Source organism: Hipposideros armiger, unplaced genomic scaffold (assembly GCF_001890085.2).
Source record: "Hipposideros armiger isolate ML-2016 unplaced genomic scaffold, ASM189008v1 scaffold_170, whole genome shotgun sequence".
NCBI lineage: Eukaryota > Metazoa > Chordata > Mammalia > Chiroptera > Hipposideridae > Hipposideros > Hipposideros armiger.
In genome coordinates this window covers 90,509-96,938 of record NW_017731520.1, presented here as the reverse complement: position 1 = coordinate 96,938, position 6,430 = coordinate 90,509, and the positions used below count along the sequence as shown (strand labels likewise).

The 6,430-nt window shown below is 35.7% G+C and overlaps 1 long non-coding RNA gene across 1 annotated transcript; it reads right to left on the bottom strand.

The window, feature by feature from the left end:
* Window positions 1–27: 27 nt before the first annotated feature.
* On the bottom strand, window positions 28–3,813 carry LOC109387833 (uncharacterized). The gene is made up of 3 exons (XR_002125103.1): window positions 3,669–3,813; window positions 2,092–2,168; window positions 28–254 (listed from the first exon to the last, which is right to left on the bottom strand). It is a non-coding gene; the product is annotated as an uncharacterized LOC109387833 (long non-coding RNA).
* Between the last annotated feature and the right edge of the window lie 2,617 nt (window positions 3,814–6,430).

The window sequence follows — 6,430 nt, the reverse complement described above, 5'->3', positions numbered from 1 at the left end:
ACACACACACACACACACACACACACACACACACACACATATTTGGTGTCCAATAAAAAGCTCATATATTACAAAACTAAAAGGGAATTTCTCATCTAGTCTTCCCCAAACATAAGTTTTATATACTACTACTTTCTCAAACAATCTACATTAGATTTTCAAGGGACAGTAGTCATTTGAGATTTCCAAATGAGATTCCAAGTCCTTTGTGGACCCCAAATTCACAAACTGTACAATGGCCAACAATTTCTCTCCTGAAATAAAGGAAAATATTGTTAAGAATTTAAGTGGGCCAGTCAAATCCTCAGTGAGAATCACTGTATATGTATAAAAATGTGTGAAACACAACAGTGGATATGGCTGTTCATTTACTCTCTCAACACGAGGGTATGTGCACAGGGTATGAGATTGAAATGTGTGATGCACACGTTCCTACAATATGTATGGGTTTTGAGGGCTATTCACAAATAACGATAATGGTAAATCCTCATATGCCCACAAGCTCCTACAGTATTAATTAAATTCTGCATAAAATTTTAATGTGGATTATCAACTGTAATGCTACCCATGTATATCTTGTAGGAATAATTAAATCTTTAATCTATTCCTCACTACTCCAGTCCACAGAAATCTCTCTCTCTCTCTCTCTCTCTCTCTCTCTCTCTGAACTTCCAGAAGAGGTAATGCTTCTACCACTTACATATTATACAAGGGTCGGCAAGTGCCTCAAAAGAGTCCTGAGTCTAAATTCCCTTATTAATTCCATTCTCAGGTAAAGTCCTGAAGTTGGGAAACATAAAATGAATTACCAAAGCCAGGTCACATACTTTCTTTATATTTGATTTACTTTCGTATTTTGACGGACCCTGCTACAATAACTATCAATAGTAAATAGTTCAAATAATTATAAAACCAAAAATCAGTCTACCAGCCACTAGAGAAATGTTCTAAAGTTTGGATACCGAGAACATAAGAATGATGCAAAAGATATTATTTCATTAGTGGATTATAAAACCTATGTAGCAGAGAGCAACAATGTGAGGCATAAAAGCCCTCATGAAATCGGTATATAAAAGGTCAACATTGGAAGAATACATTTCTGTCTGAAGGTATTCTCATATACGTTGGCCCTACTTACCACAAGGAATTGAGAGGAACCATTCAAACCATAATCTTTTCACTTAAAAAAAAAATCTCTCAGGCTAATTTTCTAGAGATCATTTTTAAAAGTCTAAATGTTTACCTGGGAACTTTCTTCATTGAATTTGCTCCACAAAAATGTAGTTTAACAGTAAATTTGGTAAAAATTAATTTCCAAAATGTAATTGAAGCAAGAGTGTTCTTGAAACAAATGTAAGAGATAGAATATCGAAAACACTACTCAGGGTAAAATTTAAAATATAAACCCGCTATGCATAAAGACGCACTATGGGACATAAATATAAATGGACATTTTTTTTTCTCAACAATCACAGGCAAGGGAAGAACTAATTGAAAACCAATAAATTAAGTACAGTGCAGCAAGCGGTCTCTAGCTAACTTGGCCTATACATCAATAGGTCATTCTCAGTTAATTAATTGAAGGCATAATCAGCTTAATTTATGTAGTTCACGGAAGTTAATGATATCATAGTACAGTACCGGACATTTGGCCTGTCCATATAACTTGTTTTATACGTTCAGTTCATTCTGTTAGTCCTCAGGGTGGGTCCTTTATTTCTGTAACTCACCTACAATGCTTGTCGTCCGGCAGAAATTGGGAACTTTAACAGTTAAGAACACATGAAGATAAAAGATCACTTCACAAAAAGTTATTTTAAAAGCGACCTGATGTTTCAGTGAATTATTTTTGCCTTACATGAATATTAACTGCAGCAGCAATAAAAAAGCAGAAATAAAAATATGTATTAACATAAGATCGGTGTACTACATGAATGTCATGTGCATAGGTAGATATTGTAAAATGAACCGGTGTGAAGAAATTTTTAAAATATTGTGCAATCATAAAATACGTAGGCATGAAATTAAGAGATGGAGGAATTCTTTGATAAATGTGTGGGTTGCACTGCATTTCAACATGAGAATTTATACCTGCGCGTGGACCATCTTCTTTGCAGGTAGAGAGTGTCTTTCTACTATCTCTGTAGCTCATCCTCTCTTTTCGGAAGCTGCAAGTTTACACACAAAGACAAACCACAATGTCAACCAATTGGACCTCACTTAAGGAACCGAGGAGATCGATTTTGTAAAGCAAAGAATGAACAGGACCCCATTTCTGAAGTACGTTGCTCCAACTGCTCTTTCATTAAAAGATGCTCTTTCTTATTGATTTTGGCTTAAGTAATGAGAAAGCTTATCCAAAAATCTTTAGCATTTGGGCTCAAGTTAAGGAAATCAATACAGTCATTTCCCATTTGAACTGCATATGTGAGTTTTATGTACGAGAGACAAGACAAAGCCAAATTCAGATAAATCAATAACATTGTCGATAGAACATGAAACTGACAAATGGTGTTTTTCAGCAATTAAAGTGAGCTGTAAACATACAAAGACTCATCAATTACCATGTTTCGCCATTAACAGTTTTTAATTGGTACAAGAGTTATGTATGAATGGGACTCCCCAGGAATGATGAGTACGGGACTCACTTCAGCATCATGTGGGACCATCTCACTAATGTTTTTATTAAGACACAGATAACTTTCCATCTGCCAAAGCAAATTAAGACCTTAACTGGGCAGATTGCATTTGAATATCAAATAATCTATATAAGCCAGTGAAATATTTTATAAACACAGTAAGAGTATATATACTGCACCCTCTCTTTTGGAATTTACTATTTCAAACACTGTTTTAAATTTCCAAAGGGTTTATAACATATTTTTGTATCTGTCAATTGAGAAAAATAAAAATGACTTGGATTGAAGTTGAAATCATATCATTATTCCTAAATCTGAGAAATTAAAGCCCAAGTTAAAGCATTACATCTCTTCCATCATTGTATTCTTCAAAAATACAAAGGCATTCTTTAAAAAAATATTTTGGTTATACATTAAGGATTCTAGCATTTATTCTAATGACTTTAAAAAATGTTTTGTATTAATGATAACCTGTAATAAAATTCTGAACCACTATGGTCTGCCATTACCCTGCAGCCTTCAGGAAAATCGCAGTACAGATAGCCAAATATAATTCATAATACGCTAAGATAGGCATATCATTAAAATGCAGCTAAAACCTTTGTTTTTAATAAAGAATGATATAATAAAAGTAAAAGGTTAATTGAAAAGCCAAATAAACTACCGAATTTAGTAAGGCACATTACCTAGATTAGCAGAAATCAATGAAATCATTAAAACAATTAATAACTTAGAGCTCCGTTCAGACTAAGATAAACCCTGTGGCTATTAGAATGCGGATGCAAAGCTACAGAGACATATCTATTCCGACTGGGTAATTTCCTCTCCTCTGTAACAGTTCAGTAATATATGCAACCATCATTACACAGCCACCCATTTCTTCTGGGAGGACAAGAGATCTTTCATGCTTTTTGCCATCTATGCTAAGTGGATCATAGGAACCACAGTCTTTACAGGAGGGAACGGATTTCCCCCCCAGTGTTCAGGATATAAAATGAGCCATTAAAGCATCAATAGTATTAATCAAACCTCATAATTGTTCAGCCTGTTCCCTGGATAGAAAATGTGCAGAGTTCTTCCCATCCTCTGATCATAAACACGGATGTACATACAACAGAGGCAGGCACATTGTCTTCTTGATGACTCGGAGGGTCCTTCGAAAGCCATCATGGACTTCTCTGAAGATCATATTCTGGGGCGAAACCACAAATAAGCAAACTCTTATAACTTCATGAGTTACATGAATAGAATAAAAGTTATCATTATAAATGCTTTTTTTTTTTTTGCCTGACGCACTAAAATGGGGGAAAGTAGAAATGTAAGGTAATATTATAGGACAGCAAAGGATGCTTGAACTTTCACCCAATTCCAAAGCTTCAGCCTTGATCTAAAGGAAGCTTGTAGCTTAAACTTACAAAACAAAAAACACAGATGACATTTTAAACCTATTTCGAGGCTTCGTTGCCGCCACCCTCAAATGCCAAGATGCAATGATCATATACCGTTTTGGTCTTTTTTCATTCAGACGAAAACCAAAATTATTCTGGTGCTTCCCAATAGCAAGAAAACCCTAAAATAATTCATCATTTTCGATAAAAATCTTTGTATTTAATAAGGGAATATCAGACCTCATTAAAGAAAAGCAATTTTATTCGTCACTTTAGTCTCTACCTAGATAAACGCAAGTTTTTCCTAAATGTTTAAGAAATAACATACAAGCAAACAAAAGCTGAAATCTTCAGTTTCTGAAAGGGATTCTGATGAATGATGCTATAGAATAATGTTCTAGACAAACAGCTAAAAAGGTGCATGAGCGGTGTATGAAATATCAATATAGGGAATAGAAATAGTATACTGAAACAAACAAACAAAATGTCCATTCTTAAGCCTTTATCTCTTAAGGAAAAAGATATCCCAATATAAAGAAGTAGCACGATTCACACAGGAAATGCACATAAAACCCTACCAAAAGAACAGATACAAATTTAATGAATAGTTAAACAGACTAAAATTGTTCGACAGTGGGCTTTAGAGACACATAGATTTTGGTGTGACATTGCCGCTCTGCTATTTGCCAGCTGTGATGATTTAGGGCATATTTTCATTTTTCTCTGCGAGTTTCCTTATCTGTAAAAAGTGGGGAAATTAACAGAACATCCTCATGGAGTTGTGACGATTAGATCCGATGATGTTTGTCACTCTTGGCACAGGGCCTGACACCTAGTAGGCCTGTGCTAAATGCTTCATGACCAAATGAACTCATTATTTTATTCATTAATAAAGATTAGACTTATGACAGTGCAGAATTTGAGTAAATTGCTGAAATTTCACAGTGCATTGTTAGTCAAGTCATTTGCATGGAAATGTAATTAAGACACCTTTTTATTGTATCTGCAAAAAAGGGTTGAAGACTAATTCTACTAACCAGGGTTCAGGTTGCTACAGAGCCAATCACTCATTCACTCAGCAAACTCCTAGTGAATACCACATCGTGCTAGGCACAGGATGTGTAACCCTCCATGGAGTACAAGTTTTAAATGACACTCATTAGCAGAATGATTTTACAGATCCTGATGGGATGCTAGGGGCTGGGTGAGGGAACCCTGGCTGCCTGAGCACCTGGGGGCCACCACTCCTTCCCTCGGGGCCTCAGGTTCTCTGATTAATGCCAGAGATGCACTGACTCAGACCTCCTTTCCAGTCCTCCTCTCTGTCCATCCATCAAAAGCACCATGACCTCATGCTTCGTAGGTGTAATACAATTAAGTCAGTTACATTCCCGTCCTATGAATGGCTGGTTGAAATTAAGAGATAGCTCACTTGTACGCATTTCTCAGAGTGGAAGATCTATTTTGTGCTTTTTTTTTTTAATTTAGATTGTGCTTAATTGTGTACTTTAGGGGTGTGGGGGCTCCTACTCTTTGCAGCTATTGCAGAAACTGGAGCAGGAAATATGCTTTTCCATTACTATAGTCATTCTTGTTTGTGGAGATTACTGCCACAATGTTAGTACAAAGCATCAGCAAAGACATAGAAACATTTTCTTTACAGACTTGTGTTGCATAATATCTTAAGTATGATATATATTATATGACTATTGCATGATTTTTGATATTTTATTACCTAATATATTTAAATACAATTTCACCAGGTATATGCATGCTGCGTTCCGCAATGAAATAACAGCGTCTTATTTCTCATCCCTTTGCCAAAACCATCCCTCCTACAGAGCAGTGCTGGCGCTGTATCTGAATTGAAAAGTTGAAATCCAAAATTTCAGTAGCAGTTCAATTTGGCTGCGAGCAAAAATTGTTTAAAGATAGCCCCTTGGAAAAGTTCTTGAAATAGGTGCTTGTTCTTCCTTTCTCTTCTGGTTGCTGCCGGCCTCGCCTTTCTCTTCTTTTTTTCTTAACGTATGTTAGTCCCATTCAATTTCCTTCTCAGTACTCCACGAACACTCCTCTCAATTCTAACTTAATCTCCTATCTTCTTGCCCATTAACCTTTAATATACACACTTGCTATCTCCTCTTTACTTCCTATCTGGCCCATTCATCTCTCATTTCTTTCCTAATATAATAGATGTGAGAAAGGAAACGCAATCCTCTATAAAACAAATACAGAAATTAAGGTCTCCAAGATTAGAAAACGGGTTAACTCACTCGCGCCACTTGAATACAAACATATTTACATATCATCTTTTTCTCAGATTTTTTTTTTCCCTAGCTTATCTAAAACCAGTATTTTAAGGGAAAACGGGGCATACTGAGTTTTAATCTCGCTCTGCTCCAT